The sequence below is a fragment of the Dipodomys spectabilis genome, unplaced genomic scaffold, assembly GCF_019054845.1.
Source record: "Dipodomys spectabilis isolate Male_0828 unplaced genomic scaffold, ASM1905484v1 ptg000230l, whole genome shotgun sequence".
Taxonomy (NCBI): Eukaryota; Metazoa; Chordata; class Mammalia; order Rodentia; family Heteromyidae; genus Dipodomys; species Dipodomys spectabilis.
In genome coordinates this window covers 577,450-600,524 of record NW_024870907.1, presented here as the reverse complement: position 1 = coordinate 600,524, position 23,075 = coordinate 577,450, and the positions used below count along the sequence as shown (strand labels likewise).

Genomic DNA, 23,075 nt, shown 5'->3' with positions numbered 1-23,075 from the left:
GGCACCCACAGTTTTGGCATCCACATGTGTACATGTGTTTATAAGACCTGACATAAATCGAATCATATTTAGATATTATGATTTTTACCTCCAGAGTGATGGCATTTACCCTGGGAGATTGAAGAGCCAGCATTTTCTCTCTTGTTATTTTTGTGCAAGGCGACCTTGTTTAGCTTGCCTTGGGGGCATTCGGAGTGGGGTCACAGTTAGCACAGAAGAGGGCAGCTGGCCATATCACTCAAGGCAACTCCAGTGCCTGGGCAAGGAAAGCCAGCACTTGGTCGCTGTGCTGGGGTGCTGCACTGGGTTGGGGCTGCGGCTGCGGGGAGCCTGGGGCTGCTTCAGGAACCAGGGCTCCAGGCAGGAGCTGGTGAGGAAGGTGTGAATGAGTCATTGGACTTTTCAGGTTGACTGAGATGATTTGTGTAGATTTTCTTCGAATTTAGATGTGTTATCAGCACTCACGAGTTGGGCATAACGGGAAGAGGAATCATCATTTTCTTGATAGAGCCTGGGCCTCAGTGATAAGATCTGGGGTAAGATACAGACTCTGCAAGAATAGTTCCTGCAGCCATGCGCTCCAGTGTGCGCGGAGCACAGGGGTGGGGGTGGGGTCCCCGGAGCACTGTGTCCCTTCACATGACACACACGGGGCCTGAGCTGGTATTTGCTCTCTCAGGGCAGCAGCAGGTACTAGAAGTTTGTCACACTTTTGAGTTCATGCTCTTGGGAAAGCACTTTTTTTTTTTTTTTTAAAAGCAGTGATGGGGCTGGGAAGGTGGCTCAGTAGTAGAGTGCTTGCCTTGCATGCAGGAGTCCCTGGGTTCAATTCCTCAGCACCACATAAGCAGAAAAAGCCATAAGTGGCACTGTGGCTCAAGTGGTAGTGTGCTGGCCTTGAGCTAAATTGTTCAGGGACAGCGCCCCAGCCCAGAGTTCAAGTCCCATGACTGCAACCCCCCCCAAAAAACAACAACAATAACAAAAAACAGTGAGACCCCTAAAATAAACAGATAAGTTATTGGTCCCTTGGTTTCCAGAAATTCATTCAACCTCTGGGGCCTCAGTTTTCCTCTTTAAAATGGATATAACAACGGTACATAATACACATCAAGACTTGGACAGTATCTGGTAAAGAGTCTGCATTAGACTCATATTAACATATATACTTGTATCAACACAACTTAGTCATTTCCAGATGCTTGCTCAAAATAGGTGCTTGGTAAATATATGTTCAATGTTAAAAGAACCAGAAGAAAATATTTAGTGAGATACATGTATAGTTGCCTATAATTTAGGAGGTGGTTGGCAAAAGTAAGTGTTTCTAATCTCCATGAACCCATTCACAAAAAGTAGCATGGAGACAGGGTCTGAGACTAAAGAGAATCCAGAGAAACATCTGACACAATCAGAGACTTTAAAACTACAAAAGCTGAAGTGTGGATTGAGTGGTAGAGCACTTACCTAGCAAGCACAAGGCTTTGATTTCAACCCCTATTACTACAAATAAGCAACCATACAAAATATGCTCCTTATCAGTCTATAAAAATAAATAAATATAAAAAATAGAAGTCTAACTTCTGACCTCTGCTTACTTACTAAGTAAGTGCCGGCTGTTGTGATAGTAACTTTAATTTGATATGAACCATTTAGTTAAAAAAAAAAAAAGGAGAGAAAGAAAGTTCAGGAGCTGTTAACTTTATGTTAGGTCAAATCATATGAACTTGTCGCTTTTTGGGTTAAAAAATGGTCAGACTTTGTCAGTTCTATACAGTTCAATGTAATATATTGAAGTTAATTGTCACTAAATCCAAACACTTAGATTATCTTGCCTTTTATTTCCTTTTAACTGTGACCATAAAATGAAATTGGCTAATTTTATGTCGTAGCCTTCCTGGCCTTTCAGAGTTTCTATACAGTAGATACCAAATAAAGGTTCTGTTAATTGAGTGGTGTTTTCTGTAAACTTCTCTCAGAGTTAGGTCTCTGCTTAATTCTGAGACTGTTCTTAAAATATAATTATTGAAGTGTTAGCTTCATTTCACATCTCATGATTTAGATAAAACCTTCCTGTTCCTTGTTTGGACAGCACTTGGAAGCTAATTAATACATTATTAATATATTATAGAGGCAAACAAGACTCTGCTTGCTCATGCAGCTATGAGGAACATAAATTCAGGTCAGAAATATTTTTGCAATTAAGGGGAAAATGTTATTATAATAGTGAAGAATTATTGTTTATATAATACAACTCTGCCCATTAAAATACATTATAGACTTACAAACAAGGTGAATAGCGGTCAGGCAATCTCTTTCTGGAAAGTTCCAATTACGTAGAGCCCACTTGGGGCCTCCAAAATGCTCTGCAATGAGCTAGCAAAAGATAAACCTTGTGGGATCCCGGGGATGAAGCACTTCACTATTATTCATAAAAGACTTAATAATATTTGGGATTGAACCCAAACTCAGGAACAAGTACTGAAATAACTGAGCAGGCAGGAAGAAATGGATTTCAGTTCAGAAAATAAAGAGCTCCTTCTATCATGCAAGAGCAGAGAGATGCTCAAAGAAAGTAACAACAGTCCATGTGCTACAGCACCTCTCTAAGCCTCCGTTTCCCCCTATTTCTTAACCACCTTCTAGGGAATATTCATTTTCCATTTTGTGAGGATAAATGAGATACTGTTTTAAAAATGTGATGCTTTTGGGTGGGGAGGGCAGCACTAGGGTTTGAACACAGGATTCAACATTTGTTAGGCAGGTTCCTCCAGCACTGCTCTTCACTGGGTAATTTGGAGATAGTGTCTTTCCCAAGTGTGTGCCTGGACCACAATCCACCTATTTTTGGTTTCAAATCATTACTGGGATGACAGGTACACACCATATGTTTAGCTTTCCTTTATTAAGATGGTATCTCATGAACTGGAGCCACTTCTGGCTTTTCTGCTTATGTGGTGCTGAAGAATCGAACCCAGGGCCTCATGTATGCAAGGCAAGCACTCTACCACTGAGCCACCTTCCCAGCCCCATGAACTGGTATCTCATGTCTGAGCTGGCCTTAAACCAAAATCCTCCCATTTGCAGACTCTCAAATAGCTAGAATTACAGGCAAGAGCTATGGGCTCCTGTCTGATTTGCATTTCTTGAGTGGGGAGAAACCAGAGACAGAAGATGTATTTGGGGTTTGGTTGACCCAGAGCTGTGACAGCAGCCGCATTGCATAAGCAGAGTCCTGAGAAAACACGATTGCTTTCATTTTTAACACAGAAGTACCGTGACACCTTCTGCATTTGATTCCTTAGACAAATCAAACCATGGACAAGAGAGAGCTCACAAAATCACCAATTCTGCCTTTTCACTCAGTGCTATGTGTTTTTCTTGGAGATGTGTATGAGCATGGAGCATTCCCAATTCTGCTCGATTTGTGCCTTCTAATGAGATCACAGTCCCCCATGCAGCCATGCTAATTACATTTGAGAACAGTTAGGGCAAAAATAGTTCCAAACATACCAGAGGTAATAACTAGTCAGCCAGCCAGAAGGTCAACAGTGCAATGAAAAAGAGGGGAAAAAAAGAATTAGCATATCTTAAGAACAAGTTCAAGTGGCTTTGTACAAGTGCTCTTATTTAAGTCTACAAGGATATGAAAATACTCACAGAGCCAGGTAATTCTATATTTCCCTTTGTAACTGGCTGGGAGCTCTTGATTTCAGAGACACAGTGTATGAGACTAAGAAGCAGCTGGCAGGTGAAGGGAGAAGGCGTGTTGTGAGGGAAATTGGCTGGGGTTTGTGATGAGGGGTCTGTGCCAGGCCTGTATCGCAAGGAATTTTCTAGAGGGGGCCTTGGGCTGCCGAGGAAAGGGCAGAAGCGATGCTCAAGAGCTTGGCGTGGGGCAAGGGCTCCAGGCCAAACCTGTATTACAGTAACAGCACTGCTTTAATCCACCACAACAATGAATCATTCAAACGGGTGTGGACGGCGTCACTGCACACAACCTGCTTTCCACAGAGCTCAGTGCTGTTTCCATAATAGTGTCTGCCCCTCCAATTTTCCACTAAAAAGATGATTTCTAATAAGCATCAAAGGAAAGCAACTGGAAACCATATTCACTGCTTGCTGTTACAAAACACTGACGCTATCTTTTGTATAGAAGTATAGTCTGTAAAAAAAGAAAAAATGAGTTTCAAGGCACCAGTGGCTCATACCTATAATCCTACCTACTCTGGTGGCTAAGACCTGATTATCATGGTTTGAAGCCAGCCTGCCTGGGCAGAAAGGTCCATGAGATTCTTATCTCTAATAATCACCAAAAAAGCTGAAAAGTAGAGCTGTGGCTCAAGTGACAGAGCACTAGCAAGCAAGCACAGGGACAGGACCCAGACCTGGAGTTCAAGCCTCATAACTGACACATTGGGGACAGGGGGTGGTGGTGGTGGTGGTGAGTCGTGGGGCTTGAATTCAGGGCCTGAACACTATCTTTGAGCTCTTTTGCTTAAGACGTGCTCTACCACTTTGAGACACAGCTCCACTTCTGATTTTCTGGTGGTTAATTGGAGTCTCACAGATTCTCCTGATGGGGTTGGCTTTAAACCATGATCCTCAGATCTCAGCTTCCTGAATAGCCAGGATTACAGGTATGAGCTACCAGAGCCTGCCACATTTTGAGGGGGAGGGAGGGGTATGACCTCTATTATGTACTTAGCAATAGTTCTTAGTTCATATGTTTAAAGATGATTCCTTACAATCCAGTAAAAATTAGTAAATCAGTTCGAGATTTGTTCGTTTTTTAATTTAGGATTTTGCGATTAGGGGCCTGTTCTGGGCTAGGCTCAAATTGCAATCCTACCCAAGTGTCCCAAAGGCTGGGATTATAGGTGTGCACTATCACACATAACCATGGATTTTTATTTCTAATGCTCTCAAAAATGGCATTTTTCATTTTTCAATACAACTTGCACTGCATGCAATACAGTCTCAGAACTTGAGGTCACCTGGGGTTCCACAGTCAGTAGATTATTTACAAGGAGGCTGGGAAGCCAAGATTTACTTTTATCATTCCAGCTCTAATACAATTTGTAGGCTGAAAATCAAGTTAAAAGGAAACAGTCATTTTATCCTTAAAAATGGATGTTTATTAAAAATATAGCCAGGTGCTGCCAGGAGCTGGTGGCTCATGCCTGTAATCCTAGCTATCTATTCAGGAGGCTGAGATCCAAGGATCATGGTTCAAAGCCAGCCTGGGCAGAAAAGTCCGTGAGACTCTTATCTCCAATAAACCACCAGAAAACCAGAAGTGGCACTGTAGCTCAAGAGCACCAGCCTTGAGCTGAAAAGCTGAGGGACAGCGCCCAGGCCCAGAGTTCAAGCCTTACAACTGACAAAATATATATTCACAGGTGTTGGTATCTCATATGCAATCCTGTCTACTCAGAAGTCTGAAATTCCAAGGATTATGGTTTAAAGCCAGTTCAGGCAGAAAAGTCTGCAAGATTCCATCTCCACAATATCTAGTTGGGGTTGGAGGTATGGTTCCGTTTTTAGAGTGCTAGACAATGAGCAAAAACATCAGGTCCTGAATTTGAGTCCTGGTCTCAGATCAAAGAGAAAGAGGGGGGGAGGGAGAGAGAGGGAGGGAGAGGGAGGGAGGGAGGGAGGGAGGAAGGAAGGAAGGAAGGAAAGAAGGAAGGAAGGAAGGAAGGAAGGAAAAGAAAGAGAAAGAAAGAAAAAGCATAGTATCCAGCAAGAAGCTAGGCTGGAGATGTGGTTCAAGTGGTAGAATGCAGTAAGTGGAGTGAGCACAAGGCCCTGAGTTCAAACCCTGATACCAACAATAAATAAATAAAGCATTTCAAGTGTACAGAAAAGTACAGGGATAAAACGGATTCACAACTGGAATTTTTTCTCTGTAATTGATCTGCTACTTCCATTTGCTTGCCTTCAGGATGGCCCAGGCATCACTATGGGAGAAGGGGAGGGTCTGTGGCAGGTGCTAAGACTGCCGCTACCAATCAGAAGCTGGTTACAGAGAGGTCCATACCCCCTGAACAATTCTATGATGAGGCTGACAAGAGTGTCAGGAGAAAGAGATTCTCCCTCCCCCTCACCTCAGGGAAGAGTTGGGAAGAAAATGTAGGTTTGAGGCTAGTCCTTGAAGGCTGTGTGGGATTTGGGAGGCAATGTGAGGGACTGGGGAGTTCAACCAAGAGTGAAGGCCTCTGTTCCTGAATGGTGAGCAGACATGGTCCTTGGAACAGAGTGTTCTCAACTCAATGGGCACACTTTGGCTGCAAAAAAAAAAACAAACCCAAAAATCGTTGAGAAGCCTGTATCTTGTTGATGAAAGGGCCAATGCTCCAAATTCTCTATTTTTGTTTTATTTCAATGGTGCTATGGAACCTTACTGAATTTTTATATACCACCCAGCTGCCTTTAAACCCTAAAATCATGTAATGCGATCATAACTTACTTTCAGAGAGCATGTTGCAGTTTACAAATTGCTTTTTTATACCCATTATTACATTTGCTCCATACAACAGCCCTGTGACACCCCAGGCTCATCTCCACAAGACCTTTTCTTCAAAAGTAACCAGTAGTGACAGAGCCTACCAGCTATAGAAATCAGAAAAATTTTCTACTAGCAGGCCTTATTGTGTTAGAAGCACAGGCTGGCAAGAAGTCAGCAATTCAAGAAAGAGAGAGAGAGAAAAAAAAAAGGAGAGGGCCCAACATAGAGATTGAGAATCTGGGAGGATGATGAGATTGTGGCCTTACAAACTGAGAGAATGGAGCAGACAGACAGATGTAGGAGGGATACCTGGAGGGAGATGAGGGACCCTGCTTAGCATGGGAACCTACTGGGTACCAAGTGCTTGTCCAGGCATCAGTGGGGTCTGAAACATAATCAAAAAATTCTGGATCATGGTATAGAAAAAAAAAAGATTTTTCTTTTTCTGTCAGTTGTGGGGCCTGTACTCTGGGCCTGGGCATTGTCCCTCAGCTCTTCAACTCAAGATGAATACTCTACCACTTGAGCCACAGTGCCACTTCCGGCTTTTTCTGCTTATGTGGTGCTAAGGAATCGAACCCAGGGCCTCATGCCTGCAAGGCAAGCACTCTACCACTGAGCCACCTTCCTAGCTCCCAAAATAAATATTTTTAAAACAATAGAACAGACCCCTCCCCAGGATGTGAGAAGGGACCAGTTGCATCTCGCGTGACATATCTGCCTCCTTACATCCCATTTAGCATGACACTGGTAAGCTGTTTCCCCCAAAGCCTGTCCTAACGTGGAGGACAGGCTCTGACAGCCCTCAGGGAAGGGGAAACAAACGCAACACCATTACGGTTGCAATTTAGTTGGAATAAATCCTACTGATGTTGCAAGCATCAACACATCCATTTAGCCTGTTGTAAATCAGTTTACATTCCTACTTAAGAGACATGATGTGAAATGAAATTAATCCCGTTGCAGCAAAGAGAATGAATTCAGTTAACAAATCCCTTTGCAGTTCGTTTGAAACAAAACCCACACTTTCAGAGTATCATCTCTGGAATGAACAAATGCCTTTATCCATTTTTTTACAGTTAAATTCACATCAGAGCTATTTTATATGATCATTATTTTATATCCTTTGTCCTTAGGTGAGGGTCACAGTGTAAACACTTACAGGACAATGGAAATGTTTTGCTAGAACTCAGCCTCAGGACTTAGTGCTTTGACTTAACTATAAGCAGCCAAGATCGCCAAGATTGACAGCTCCTTCGAGAAAGAAGAGAGCGATAATAAAAACCAACAAAGCTGTGAATATTCTTTTATATCCTCCCTTCTCTGCTCTCCATGGCCTCAAGAGCAGTTCACACACAGGATACATTTAATAAACACATTTTAGTGGTAATGATCACCAGCAGGCAAGACATGGGGCAGGTCCACAGGATTACCAAGGCTCGAAAAGGTTGGAGAGGGAAGCGCAGGGTGGCTAGCTAAATGTGCTCGTCTGGCCTGGCAAGGGAGGCTTGTGTCTGGCAGGCAGAGGAGGGCGGCTGGAGGCACAGGCCATTAAGGAATGTTAAGAAGCCCATCCTGTCTGGAGGGTGAGAGAAAGCTGCTATGTCCCAGGGAGAGGATGTGGGTCAGTAACAGGGAAGCACTTGTGACTTAGATAGATTAGAAAGCACTGTCGGTCCTTAGGAAATGTTTCTCTGGAAGATTTCAACTTAAAGAGTAGAAAATCTTTCTGAAATGATTTAGATGCCCTGCAGGACAGAAATGACCTGGAGAACGTCTTTGGTTCTATTCCCATGCTGATCCTGTGGCTGTGCGATGGCCAGGGTCAGGGCTTGGCTGGCTTCCTGGGCCCCTTTCTCCACAGCTGGCAGCGCCTGACCCCTTGCAAGCTGAGCAAACTGTGGACTCAGCACTAAGTCTCTTGTGGGCTGGGAGGGATTTAAGGAGCTCGCTGGAGCTGAACGCTGGCTGCTGGCTGCTCTCAGCTGCCCCTTCACTAGGTCACCCCCTGCTGCTGGCCTGGCTCCCAGCTGTCCCAGTTCCAGCAAGTGGGCTTCTTCCCTGCTCCTAAGTCACTGCTTAATCCATTTACCTGAAATCAGTCCCACTACTTCCATGCTAATGTTCGAAGTGCTTTCTCGCTTTTCAGGTCTTACATAGGAAAAGTGAATCTGACTGCTTCTCTCCCTTTCTCTCCATTTCTCTCTCCATTCCTCTCACCCTGCCTCTGCTTTCCCTCATCTGTCTCTCTAGCCTCTCCTACCCCTCCCCTGCCACTCCTGTAGCTCTCAGCAGGTGTCCAGTCCCTGCCCAGCCCTGTTAAACCAGCTGACCACCCAGCCCTGGTGACTGCCTGTGCTAGATGTCTCCTCTGGCCTGTGGCAGGCTTCTCCACGCCCGCCCCTCTCATCACCAACCACTCTTGGTCATTGCTACTTTCTTCTTTGCCTGGCCATATCGAAACACCATATGGCTCCATTTTTCTACAACACTGTCCTTTTTATAGCTGTACCTGAGTAAAGTTCCTCTGTAGAAAACCATATGCATTCTCCCAGGGCTTCTCCACATCTGGGGCAAGTCCTTGTAGGGACATAGAGGGTCCTTAGCGACATCACTGGTGTCTACTGGCAGATGGTTGGCCAGGCCCTAATGGGACCACTGAACTATCTCGTGCTACTGCCAGATGTCTTTCCTGGTGGTGTCAGGCATGGCAGAACTGCTCCATGAGGAGCCAGAATGGCAAGAGGACCTGAAAACTGGTTCTATCTGCTTTGAGATAGACCTGGATGTATAGTGAACTTTTCAATCTGGTAACATCTTAAACATCACTCTTAAATATCACAGGTGACTTTATACATTTTGTATTAGCACACAGGCAGAAAGTAAGTAAAATGGATGAAATCCCATCACCCTAGGTTAGTTCTTCCTAGAATCACCAGGAAAACTCCCCTCCCCCTCTCCCAGTTTGAACTCAGGACCTTATGCCTGCCAAGAAAGTACTCTACCATTTGATTTTTGTTTTTTGGGTTTTTTTTTTTTTTTGGGGGGGGGGGGTCTGGTCGTGGGGCCTGAACTCTGGACCTGGGCGCTGTCCCTCAGCTCTTCAGCTTAAGGCATGCGCTCTACCACTTGAGCCGCAATACCACTTCCAGCTTTTTTCTTTTTGCTTATGGGGTGCTGAGGAATCGAACCCAGGGCCTCAGGCATTCAAGGCAAGCACTCTACCACTGAGCCACCTTCCCAGCCCCATACTCTACCATTTGAACCACACTCAGCCATAGGAATTTTTTTTTTCTGGTTGTGGAGACTGGGGTCAGGGCCTAGGCACTGTCCCTGAGCTCTTTCATTCAATACTAGTGCTCTACCACTAGTGCTCTACTACTTCCAGTTTATTGGTGGTTAATTGGAGATAGGAGTCTTATGGAATTTCCTGTTGGGCTGGTATCAAATTGAGATCCTTAGATCTCAGCCTTCTGAGTAACTAGGATTATAGGCATCAGCCACTGGCCCTCATATTTTTTTAAAGTTCAGGTTCTAATTTAAAGTACTTGAGAAAGGTCCTAAGAAACAATTCTTCACTCCCTAACATAATAAAAGAACACTGTACTTTTTTCTATATCATGATCTGAAATTTTTGAATTATGCTTTACAAGGCCTCTCCTTTTATTTACTTATTTTTATTTTTTTGGTGCATTGGCTGAGAATCAACTAGATTATATATCCTCTTTTGTTGTTGTTGGTTGTGGTGCTTGAACTCTAGGCCTGGGTGCTGTCCCTGAGCTGTTCAGCTCAAGGTGAATGCTCTACCACTTGAGCCACAGTGTCACTTCCCGTTTCCTGGTGGTTAATTGGAGATAATTGGAGACTTTCCTGCCCCTGCTGGCTTTGAACCATGATCCTCAGATCTCAGCCTCCTGAGTAGCTAGGATTATAGGCATGAGCCACCAGTGCCTGGCTGATATCCTCTTTTTAATTCAATTATTTTTCTGAAGACAACAGCCTCACTGTGTAGCCCAGGCTGGCCTCAAGCCCTCCATTCTCTTGTTTCAGCTTCCATGCTGGGATTATAGGCATGAATCACTATACTCAATAAGATCCTTATTTCTAACAGGCTCCCAAGAGGTTCAAGGGCTACTAGTCCTGGATCATACTCACTAAGCCAGGTACAGAGGCTCAGGTCCCAGTTGCCAGTGAGAGGTGGGAGAGGGGTAATGGACTCAGTAATCACAAGATCACAAGAACAACAGGAACTTTTTCATTAGAATGATAAGACTCAAGCTCTTGAGAGAGTCCCTGCACCTTTCTGTAATGAGTAAAACGGGTCATGGGGAGGTTTTGAAATATGACATTTCTATTAGCTTGAAATGATACATACTACAGGAATTCCCTGGGAGCTCTGCTTTGGCCATGGAGATGTACAAACTATTGGTTTGGTGAGACTTTCAGAGGACTCAAAAAAAATCTGAAGGTAACTTAAAACTTCAAGGTCTTTGTGTTACTAAAGGAAAAGGGCAGGGGGCTGGGAAGGTGGCTCAGTGGTAGAGCGCTTGCCTTGCATGCCTGAGGCCCTGGGTTCGATTCCCCAGCACCACATAAGCAAAAAGAAAAAAGCCGGAATTGGCACTGTGGCTCAAGTGGTAGAGCACTAGCCTTGAGCTGAAGAGCTGAGGGACAGCGCCCAGGCCCAGAGTTCAGGCCCCATGACGGGACCCAAAAAATAAATAAATAAATAAATAAAGGAAAAGGGCGGGGCAGGGGTGAGGATAGAGTGGGGGGTGGGTTGAAGAGAAGAGAGCCACTCAGTTTTTTTAACTTAATCAACATCTTTCTGTAGTATAGTTTGAGTGTTTTATTCCTTAAAGACTATGCAGTTTCTTTACTTTCCATATTGATCCAACCACTAGGACGCATAAAATCCTTGGATGTGTTAAGGGCTCTCCAGAAACTTGTAAATTTAGATGAAGAATAGGAGTGAGATTGTGGAATAGCCCTGATTCTACTAATGTCATCCCAATTCTCTCTCTCTCTCTCTCTCAGACACACACACACACACACACACACACACACACATACAATTTGACAACCACACTCAATGGATCTGGCTAAGAAAATAATACCTTGTAGCATGTACATAAACTGCAAATAGTTTTACCTAAAAATTGTAATAACACTGCATGATGTTACTAGAACCCCAAATCAGGCAACCTAGGCCTAGCTTGCCCAAATAAATGCCATTAAATGTAATAGAGTAATAAGGATGATCATCTGTGTGTGTGTGTGTGTGTGTGTGTGTGTGTGTGTGTGTGTATGTGTGTGTGTGTGTGCCAGTTCTGAGGTTTCAACTCAGAGCCTGGGCACTGTCCTCGAGCTTTTGTGTTCAAATGGTAGAGTGCTAGCTCAAGGACAAGTATTTAAGGCTAGTGATTTACCAATTGAGCCACAGTTCAACTTCTGGCTTTTTGGGGTAGTTAATCAGAGATATGTGTCATAGGGTTTTCTGCTCCAGCTGGCTTTGAACCTCGATCCTCAGATCTCAACCTCCTGAGTAGCTGGAGTTATAGGTGTGAGCCACCAGTACCAGATTTAATCATATCTTTTGCAAGCTGTGATCAGAGCCTGAAATAAACTTTTCCTCTTCTCAGGTACTACTGCCACCAAGGAACACTTCTGGATTTATACACACGTAGCTTACTGTTATATATCTTTGGGGAGGAAACGACCATTCATGTTTGTGCCTTTTTTACAGTGAGGAAGACGGAGACCCACTGGTTTGTTGGAAATGTCCAGGGCTGCAGATGAGTTGTGCACAGTGAAGAGAAAGTAAATGTGTGATCCTCTTGAGGCCAGGGATCCAATATGAGATTAGTTACACTGTGATAGCATAAATAGGCCTCTCATATGCTGGGAGATAGAGCTAATATGCAAGTTCTAGAATATTCTGATAGATTGTTATCAATCTGATCAAGAGTAATTGGGATAAATGTCACTATGTTAAATCTCTGTGCCTAGACAGTTTTCTTTAAAGCCAATAGTGTAAATATAGAATAAGTGAGATCTATCTGGCTTACTAGTAGCTCATGGGAAATTCATGGGTTTTAATTGACCACAATTTTAGTATGAGTCAACAGTATGACATAAATGCCAACAAGACTAATACAAATCTGAGCCATATTAATAAAAGGATAAGGTATAGATGGAGGGAGTACAGGCATCCTTCACTATATCGTGGTTCATTTATTGCAGCTTCATTATATTGCAGGTTTTAAAAAATATATGTAAATTGTGATCCCTCCCCTCTCATAGGAGTTCCAGAGACCCCATGATAGGTGAAAATCTGCAAAGCAGCAGTAAGTGAGCCACAATATAGCCAGAGACGACTATACAATGCTGCTACTTCAAGGATTCTTCACCTATGACGGGGGCTCTGGAACATAACTCCCACACCATGGGAGGGACTAGTGTAGTTGTTCCATCGTGGTCTACATTCATTGTTCGAGTACTCTTAAAGAGCTCATCCTGTTCTGGACACTATGACTGAAGAGGGGACTTGAACTGGAGTCTCTTCAGAAGGGAGCACTTAAAAAAACAATATTGCCATGAAAACCTGCATCATATAAGGTGGCTAAAAGAACCGAGAATTTTTATGCTTAAAAAAAAAGGCTTTGGGCTGGGAAGGTGGCTCAGTGGTAGAGCACTTGTCTTGCATGCATGAGGCCCTGGGTTCGATTCCTCAGCACCACATAAACCGGAAGTGGCGCTGTGGCTCAAGTAGACCACTAGCCTTGAGCTGAAGAGCTGAGGGACAGAGCCCAGACCCAGAGTTCAGGCCCCACAACCAGACCCAAAAGAAAAAAAAAATAAATAAATAAAAGGCTTTGCTGGGTGCCAGTGGCTCACATCTATAAGCCTAAGCTACTTAGGAGGCTAAGATCTGAGAGTCATGGTTTGAAGCCGAGCCTGAGATGAAAAGCCCATGGGACTCTCTTACCTCAGATTAATTAGCAAAATGCTGGGAGTGGAGGTATAACTCAAATGGTAGTATACCAGCCTTCAGCAAGCAAGAAACTGCAAGTTCAAGCCTAGTAATGATGTGTGTGTGTGTGCGTGCACACAGACAGGCAGGCGGGCAGGCAGACAGACAGACACACACACACAGAGGGCTTTGAAGGATGTGATTGAAAGTAGGGAATAGTCTATTTGGAAAAAGAGCCTGAGGTAACACTTTCCAGGAGCAAAAGTTTAAATGGGAGCAGAGAGAGGAGGGAGATCCTGAGGGCCTATTATCTTCAGCTAATAAGACCCAGATCCTCCCATGATTTCCATGAGGTATAAACATTTCTGGCTGCGTTTGTGCCTCTTTGCTAAGACCGCACCTCTGCCTGCAGGTGAGCCTCCTCCAGGAAGCCATCTCTGAAAATCCTCACCTGGAGCTATGTGCCTGGGATCTCTTTGTCAGGAGCTCTGCACTGCAGAGGCATTTTTCTTTTGTCTGTGCTAGTTTCCTAAGAGATTATGAGGGCCTTAGCGAAAAGAACTTTATGATGTTTTTGTTTTTATTAGCCTAAATGTTCTCAGTACATCTGGATATTCATCAGCTAGAAATTGAAGGGATTTCTGCGGATGGTAGCTAAAAGATGAATTAAAGTAACCAGACAGGTAATTTTTGTAGCATCGACACGACAAAGCATTACAGCTACTCTCTTGATGATAATAACTCTGAATTGACCCTTCACTTTTTGAAATAATATGAGCTGACAAAGTTGGCTGTGTAGTGAGTCTTACTTCCTTATAGCTTCATTTCAATGTAGAAGATGCGCACCCATGCTGGAAACAAACTAAGTCCATTTACTGTCTGAAAGCTACAGTACTCTGGTTCCAGAAACTAGACATTTCTCTCCAGTGAGGGGATTCCTTGACTTCACACCTTTTCTTTTATTTGAGTGTTCACAGAGTTCCAATATCACGTCATGATATTATAACAGTCCATAAAATGAAGCGTAGTCTGATTTAAAATACTGGTCTATGGGGTAACGGCACCTGTGATCCGGCTACTCTGAAGGCAGAGGTAGGGGGATCGAGGTATGAGGCTGAGTGGGCAAAAGTGTGAGACTCTATCTGGAAAAAAAAGAAAAAGAAAAACAAACTAAAACCAAAAGGATTGGGGTATATCTCAAGTGGCTGAACATTTGTCTAGCAAACAAGAGGCCCTGAGTAATGCCCCCCCACACCAAAATCTAGAAAATCCAGATTCTACAGAATGAGTTTGTTTAAGTAAGAAAGCATCATGTTATGTATTTTTCAAGTGAGATACTGCATGTTGCTATTACATCAAAACTACAAATCATCTAGGGTGGCCAGGCATGACTCTTCCTGTCTCCAGTGGGCTCAGGGACAGAGCAGGGGCTGGGACATGTGGGTCACCCAAGAGGCTGGGAATAGAAGACAGAATAAGGGAGCCTGTTGGTGCCCCACCATTCCCATCACTGGACCACATCACCTTCCACAGCCCGAGGACCCTGACACAATGCAGAACAAATTATACTCACACATGTAAGAAGCAGACAGGACCCTACTCTGCAGACTAAAGCTCACTTAGAAAACTTCATAAGCAAAAAGACTGAGAATCGGGGCCCTGATTTCCTTATTCACAGGCTCTCCTGGGAAATAGAGAGGGTTACTCCCTGCCTGTGGAGGTAGCCAGTTATCCAAACTAACAGCCCTTGGGGGAGATATTGTTAACTTCTTTGTGAGTCTCAGGGCTTCTGCATCTAGAGTTATGGGCTCATTTCACGGACATTGAAGGATATCACCGTTATGAAAACTTAGGGTGGAAGGCTTTGTGTCCTTCAAAGGGAGTAACCTCTTTAGAAGGCAAGGTTCCATCAGTCGTGTGCAAGTCCATCAGCATTATTTATTTCTATGTTGCACTCTGCACTGCCCAGGAGGGATTTAAAATACTGTGGTTTGGCTGCTCGATGATGAGCATGGGGTCAGAGGATAATTGCTAGGAAATAGTTGGCCCTGCAGCAAATGAGGCAACCAGCAGACCGACCCAGAGTAGCCCACACAGGCACTACTGATATTTATAGTTCTTAACAGGCCTTAGACCCTGCAAAGGAATCTGTCAGGAACTGGATGCCAGCGCTCATGACCCACAGGGAAAGGGGAAGGGGTTCACCATCTACAAGAGAAAAAGTTATTCCCCAAGTTCTCGATGGATTGTTTGTTTTCAGCAGAGATCTAGAGGACTTCAGAAAATACTTGTGACCTCTCATGTTAACCAGAAGGAAACTGAGGCCCAGAGACGTTACATAACTTAGTCAAGGTCACACAGGTAGTTTTTCATAGAGCACAATTTAGAGTTGCAGAATCCCATCATGAGGAAGGGGAGGGATGGGTGGTAGTAGGGAGGGGAAGGCTAGGGGAAAAGGAGAGGAGTGGGGGGAGAAGGGGTTGCTACAACATAGCTTGGGTGCCGAATCCTACCAGACACTAGCAAAATTACTCTGAGAAAGTCACTTCAACTTGTTGAGCTTCACTCTTTCCCTTTCTGCAAAATGAGAGGTAAAATATGTGGTCTATGTACCTCAAAGACTAGAGCTAGATCAAATGAGATAAATGTGTGAACCCCCCTTTTAAGGCTCTATTGGGTTCCGCATAGACCAACTGCATACAAAGGGAAAACATCCTACTGCACATTTATGGACTGCAGGGAAATTTTGTGTAAAGTTGTAGGAGGCTGAGAGCTGAGCATGGGGATTTTCCTCCCTCTGTATTTTTTCTCTTTTCTTTCCTTTCTTTCTTTCTTTCTTTCTTTTTTCTTTCGTGCAGGTACTGGAGCTTGAACTCAGGGCAGGGACAGTGTCACTTAGCTTTTATTTTTTCCCTCAAGGTTGACACTACTGCTTGAGCCACAGCTCCACTTCTAGTTTTTGGTGGTTAGAATTGGAGATAAGAGTCTCATGGGCCAGGTGCCAGTGGCTTACGCCTATAATCCTATCTACTCAGGAGGCTGAGATCTGAGGATCATGGTTCAAAGCCAGCCCAAGCAGGAAAGACCGTGAGACTCTTACCTCCAATAAACCACCAGAAAACTGGAAGTGGCACTGTGGCTCAAGTGGTAGAACGCTAGCCTTGAGCTGAAGAGCTGCGGGATAGCACCCAGGCCCAGAGTTCAAGCCCTAAGACTAACAACAACAACAACAACAAAAAGAGTCTCATGGACTTTCTTGCTCAGACTATTTTCAAACCTTGATCCTCGGATCTCAGGTTCCTGAGTAGGTAGGATTACAGGCATGAGCCACTGGTGCCTGGCTCCTGGGAGAGTTTTTGGGAAGCATTCATTAGCTTCTCATGTATGTCTCTGCTCCTCCACATGCCAGCACCACAGAAACCCACCTGCTGTGGGCATCAGCATATTTACAGTCAATTTAAAGAGTTGATAGAAGGTATTATAATTTGAGCAGCTTTTCTTAGACAATGTACCACTGAGCTCCTCCTGGTACTGTTACTGATGCAGTGATCCATATTTTTAGAACATTCTATCTGGGGGAGGCGAGAGAGAGCCTTTTTTTAGCTGACTGCACATTTTGTCTCCTAAAAGGCTTAAAATCTATGACCTATAAAATGATAAACATAAATTTCAAATCATAAGTTAACCAGGTTTTTGTTCATTGTATACTTTCCTAATGATATTTCCTATTTATTTAAAAAGATTTTTCTTTAAAATCACATTTATGAAGAGAGCTACTTATTATTTACTGAGTTCCTACGGTATTCTCAGCGGTTTATTTCTAATATTTTTCCCATAGAACTCCCATAGACAAAAGACACAAATCAGAAACCATTTGTAGACTCGCACAAAGGCTGAGAGGTGTAGAAGAAAACAAATGAGAAAGTATTATTTGTGACCAATTGATCAACTCAGCTGAGTTTCATTAAAAAACATGAAAAGGCAAAACCAATTTAGCAATGACTGTTAGGAACGCACAGACAACATTATTAATGCTGGAATTTTTTCCTCACTTATTTTTAGTTCTCTTTAGAAAATTACACTTGAGGGCTTTCAGTAATGACAATTTAAGGAGCAGAAAGACTTGGCACAACACTGGGACCCTTTTGTAATGCTAATGAAAGGGCATGGGCCAATCCGCACTTGGGAGGCTTTTTTTCTGGATACAGTTCTGGTTTTGAAGCTTGGGCTGACTTCTGGAATAGCTGGGCATATGAAATTACAATCCAGAGAGATTGCCTACTAACAACAGTCATCCATCATCCCATAAGGAAACCCTGTGTGGTCTTTTATAAATCTGACAAGGTTTGTCCTCTTGTGTTTTAGTGGTAAAAATCTTCTGGAGTACAGGAGCATGAAAAATGAGAAGGTTTTTTTTCCCCTTCTATCTTGACTCTATCAAAATATCATCTTCTGCCTTGAGGCTCTGAGGTCTCGTAACTCTGCTCTTGTATTATTTCTTTCGATTTTTTTTCTTCCTACTTTTATTCTTCACTTCCAATGGCTTTATATTTTAAGTTTCTCATACAGGGCCTTAAGCTATGTAAATGAAATAAGTATAATTAGTTACCTATGCTTAATAGAATGCTATTCTCATTCATCTGAATAGACCAGAAGTAGATTTTCAATAACTCCAAACTCACAGGGAAGGAGTAAGGGTGGGGTGGGAGTGGATTCTTGCCAATGTCACACATCATTCCTCTTTCCTGGAGTATTTTTCAGACAGAATGTTCTGGAATCCAACTGCCCGGGTTCAAATTGTGGCTTTATAGTATATTAGTTGAGTGACTTTGTGCAAAGTACTTGAACTCTTTGCACCTCAGTTTCCCCATTTATGAGGAGGGATACCAATACTTCTTTCATGGTGCCAGGAGACAAGTGAATGATAAACACTTGCCAAATGTCAGATCAGTGCATTGCTAATGATGATGGCCATGATGCTGATGATGAACGGAACACACACTACTTTAGGGGACTTGTGTGGATTACTTTTCAAAACCATGCCACAAGATGGGTGCTATTAGCACTCTCATTTTGTAGCTTAAGAAACAAGCACAAAAAGTCTGTGTTCTTGTGCATTTCACTCCTCACAAAGTGGAGGGCTGGGTTCAAACTCAGCAAATACTCATTACTACTACTTATCATACTTATAACTACTTAATACTTATAACTAGCACTGCTGATAATGGTGAATTTGCATGTTTTATCCTTCTTCAAAGTGTATAAGGCTGGCCAAGGTGGTGCACACCTTTAATACCAGCTACTTGGGAGGCACGAATCAGGAGGATCCATGGTTCAAGGCAGCCCTCCCCGCCCCAGAAGAAGAGGGGGGTAGTGAGATTGGGAAACTTAATGAGTCCACATCTCAATCAACCAGCTGAGTATGGTGAATATGCCTATAATCTCAACTATGCTGGGGCATAGGGAGAAGGATCTTAACCCAAGATTGGCCCTGGGGGGGGGGGAAACACACAAGGCCCTATCTTAAAATATCTAAAGCAAAAAAAGGGTTGAGAGGTGTGGCTCAAGCAGTAGAATGCCTGCCTAGCAAGCATGAGGCCCTAAGTTCAAATCTCAGTACCCAAGCCACAGTGCATTAATATATATCTATATATATGTATGACCATCAAAATAAAAGTTGATTCAGGCAAGGATTATCACCTAAAACCATCAAGTAAAAGTGTCATGCCTTCAGATCACTTGCTAATTGCAAAAAGGAAAGAAATTCCATTATAATAGGAGAGATCCTGCAAGTCTTGAGCAATGATGGAACTTAGTACCACGACAACAACAGCCAGCACGACTCACCTGCCAACGAGACACGTGCCGAATGCCCTGCAGCACCTTGAAAACATGTCCAACTGAAACCTAACGGTGCTTTTAGTCCAAACTCACCATTTATATGAAATGCAGAGGGTAAGGAACAAATGAACCAGAAGGCAACAACCAATTCAGAAAGTGGGACCTTCTACAAGACATAAAAAAAAATCCAATAGAGATAAAAAAAAAGCCAACTGCAAAACAGGTGTTTGCTTTTGAAAACTAGATCCTGTCTTTTAATGCTATAACAGACTTGTAAGGAAGGTGCTGGATGATACTGAGCAATTACTATTCATCTTCTCAGGTTTGATGATGGTTTTATGGTTCTGTGGCAGAATGTCCAGATTCTGAGTTTGGACCTGAATTATTTAGCAGTGAAGTGCCATTTTATCTACCACTTATAGGTAATTCAGAAAGAAATTCTTATGTAGGGAACAAATATGACAAAAGGTAGGTTTTGAACCTAGGAGGTGAGGACAGATGCATCCACCACACTGACATTTCAACTTTTCTTTAGATTTGAACATTTGATTTACCATCTTCCTGACACATGCCCTCCACCTACTTTGGAGAGCATTGAAGACCTTTCTCATCTTGTACTTTGTAATAGTTTCACATAATTCTCTTAAATGTTTGTATGCGGGTACATCTTGAAAAAGAGAACTGCTTTTAAAAATAATTTACTGAAGTCCTATTAGCTCAAACTTATTGAAATCTAGCATGGCATTGTAGGAGAGATGTCTGTGCCTAGCACAGATATGGCTCATAGCATTGACACACAGTCATCGTTCAACAACCATTTGTAAACTGTTTGTAAGATGGGGTTATGCTTTCATAAGAACTGCCAAAATACTAAGGAAAGAAGAAAAAGAAGAAAATGGCAGAGACACAAGGCTCAGCTGCATCTTTGTAGATGGAGATTCAAATACTTCAGGTGGATAAAATGGAGCCTGATCTGTTCGTGTGTATGCGCGCGGGGTGTGTGTGTGTGTGTGTGTGTGTGTGTGTGTGTGTGTGTGTGTGTGTGTGTGTGTGTTTGTGTGTGTGTGTGTGTGTGTGTGTGTGTGTGTGTGTGTGCCAGTTGTGGGGCTTGAACACTGAGCCTGGGTGCACTGTCCCTTAGCTTCTTCATTCCAAGCCGGCATGCTACCACTTGAACTCTACGTCTGGCATTTTGGTAGTTAATTAGAGATAAGGGTTTCAAGGACTTTCCTGACTGGGATAGCTTTAAACTGATTCTCAGATCTCAGCCTCCTGAGAAGTTAGGATTGCAGGTATGAGCCACTGGCACCAGCTTCCTCTATCCTTTGATTCAAGTAACTGCACTCATGAAGATTCCTGAACAAGTTCTGAGCTTTTATAGGCACACAGACATGAAGGATCTCCCTAGGATTCATCCAGCAGCAACTGTTACTTATTTAATAAATCCTGATGGAATTGCGCTTAATGACATATTTGTGAACAATTGCAGACTTCTTGATCCAGGAAGAGAGGCAAGCTCTGCTCAAGTTCAGGCATGAGTACTTTAAGCCATCAATACCAGCAGGTGTTATTCTCTGGGAATCAATAAATATGTGGGAATTAGGATCATTGTCAGCGTTTCGGAAGGCAATGGGTTCTAGAAGAAATGGCTTCAGCAGCAAGAGAAGTGCATTTAGAAAAAGAGATGGGAAGAGAATGATCAAGATTAAAAGAAATAATTAATAATGATATCATTTTGCCTTCTTAGAGTGCCCTTTCTCTGAGGTGCTTTATATCTATGTTAGCTCATTAATTCTTACAATGTCCCTGGGAGGTAGGCATAGAACAGTTGAAATAAAGAAGAAAAGGCATTTTCATGAGGCCCTAAGATGTGAGGATATTCAAAAAAGTTATTATATTAGCAACAGAGTATCTCTTCATATTGAACAGCTCAATCACCTCCTCCTTTGCTTCAGTCAAGTCATTTTTGAAAGAGAAAAGTTATTACAATTTAGAGAGAATAAGATGACAGTTTACTATGTGGGGAATGCTCAAAGTTGGATGTAAAATGGTAGTTTTACTCAATGATACAAGGGTCATATCTTTTTTATATTAAAGTTCCCAGAAAAGGGCAGAGATCAGAACTTTTTCAGAGCTAAAATGCAAATGCATTTAAGTGGTTTTCTATTTATATTGTATTCTTTATTTAATAGTGAATGCTTTTACAAAGAGAACCACTTTAAAATTACTCTATAAATGGGATGACTTATATACCATACCAAGTTACTAACAGAGAATGCCTTCATTTAAATATGCTTTCAGGAATAAACAATTAGGAAGGAAAAAGGGACCCACTAAAAATTAACAGCTTATGATAAATTGCAAGAAAATTGGTTCAAAGGAAGCCTCCTATACTTTGTAACATGAGCACATGAATTACCACCGTCCCCCGCTGTATTTTTATATCCTAAACATTCTCCCTTAATTGATCTAGACTTGCATATTTTCAATAATATGCAAATTCATTTACATATCCTTTATTAACCAGGCCTAATTTGAAGTATATAAATACAGTAATTTTTCAGTTAGGGAAAACTTTGGTGTAACTTCATATTCACTCATGTTCAGGCACATTGGGGACAAAAGCATAAATCTAATAATCTAAGCATAGATTAGATACAGTCACAGGGATCTAGGCTAGCTATTAATGAGGAGACAGGCAAACAAGACCTTCTCAAAATAGATTTCATCATAAAGTTGTGTTTCATTATAGGAGCCTCAAGTGGTGTTCTTGGTAAAGGAAACACAAATACTAGTAGAACTAGCAATTTGAGCAAAGACAGAAACCCTGACCCTGGAGTGTGGGAGTTCATTCTCTGCTGAGAGTTCTATCACAATTTGGCTTACATTCTGATGACAGTAAGGTGGAATTTTATTTCTGTGACCCCAACATCTAAAGCCTTTTCCTGAGATAGATTTGAAGCCAATTAGAGGAGGTTTTTCTTAGGAGTTGAGTAAGGACCAAGTCTTCAGCTCATCTGATGGAAGTCCGCTTCTATCACCACAAACACCGTCATGACAAACGACCTAAGAGACCTTCACTGATGGACTGAAATATTAAAAGCAATATTGAGAAAGCCCATGGGATTCTTTTTAATTAGACTTGACTCATAGAGGATCATTCTGTAAATCATACAACTGCTCACGGTTTTCAAAGAATGTGTACTGATGTTGCATAACAACATACCTTTAAGAAGAGAAGAAGTTGAGTTTATGTCTTGGCTCTGACACCGAGTTTATTAGAATTTTCTCTTGCAAGAAGGAAGATGACTTCAAACATCAAAATTACTGCATTTCAGAGTACAGATCCGCCTTTGCTCTCTTCCAAGTGCCACACTGAAAAAGGGTGCAAACTTACAGGTCCATCTGTAATATTTCTTCCTCTCTACTTCTTGCTCTCCCCTCCAAGCTGCTCCAGCTAGCCTGCTGTCTGTAGGCAAACCACACAGGAACTAGCAGATATGGGGCTGCCCAGAGCTGGGTGTGAGCCTTAGATGCTGTGGTTTTGTTTTCTGGCTGCCAGAGCTGAACTAAAAATGCAGGAGGCTCACTGAAACACTTTTGCTTCTTTATGTTGGTTTCAGTTTTAACAACATCCCCCCCTTGAACACTTATGCTCGCATAAGAAAAATTTGAATCCTGGACATGGTCCATCAGAAAGCTGCTACTGGCCTTAAGGAAGCCCTTCTTTTTCATCCCAGCATGTAGGCAGAG

At 42.7% G+C, this 23,075-nt stretch overlaps 1 protein-coding gene across 1 annotated transcript in view; it reads right to left on the bottom strand.

Annotated features, from left to right (window-relative positions):
* Grap2 (GRB2 related adaptor protein 2) overlaps nucleotides 1-22,860 on the bottom strand; it is a 69,867-nt gene extending 47,007 nt beyond the window's left edge. Inside the window, exon 1 of the mRNA XM_042697958.1 lies at nucleotides 22,549-22,860. The gene's annotated coding sequence lies outside the window, so the exon portion shown is untranslated. The remainder of the gene's footprint in view (nucleotides 1-22,548) is intronic.
* Between the last annotated feature and the right edge of the window lie 215 nt (nucleotides 22,861-23,075).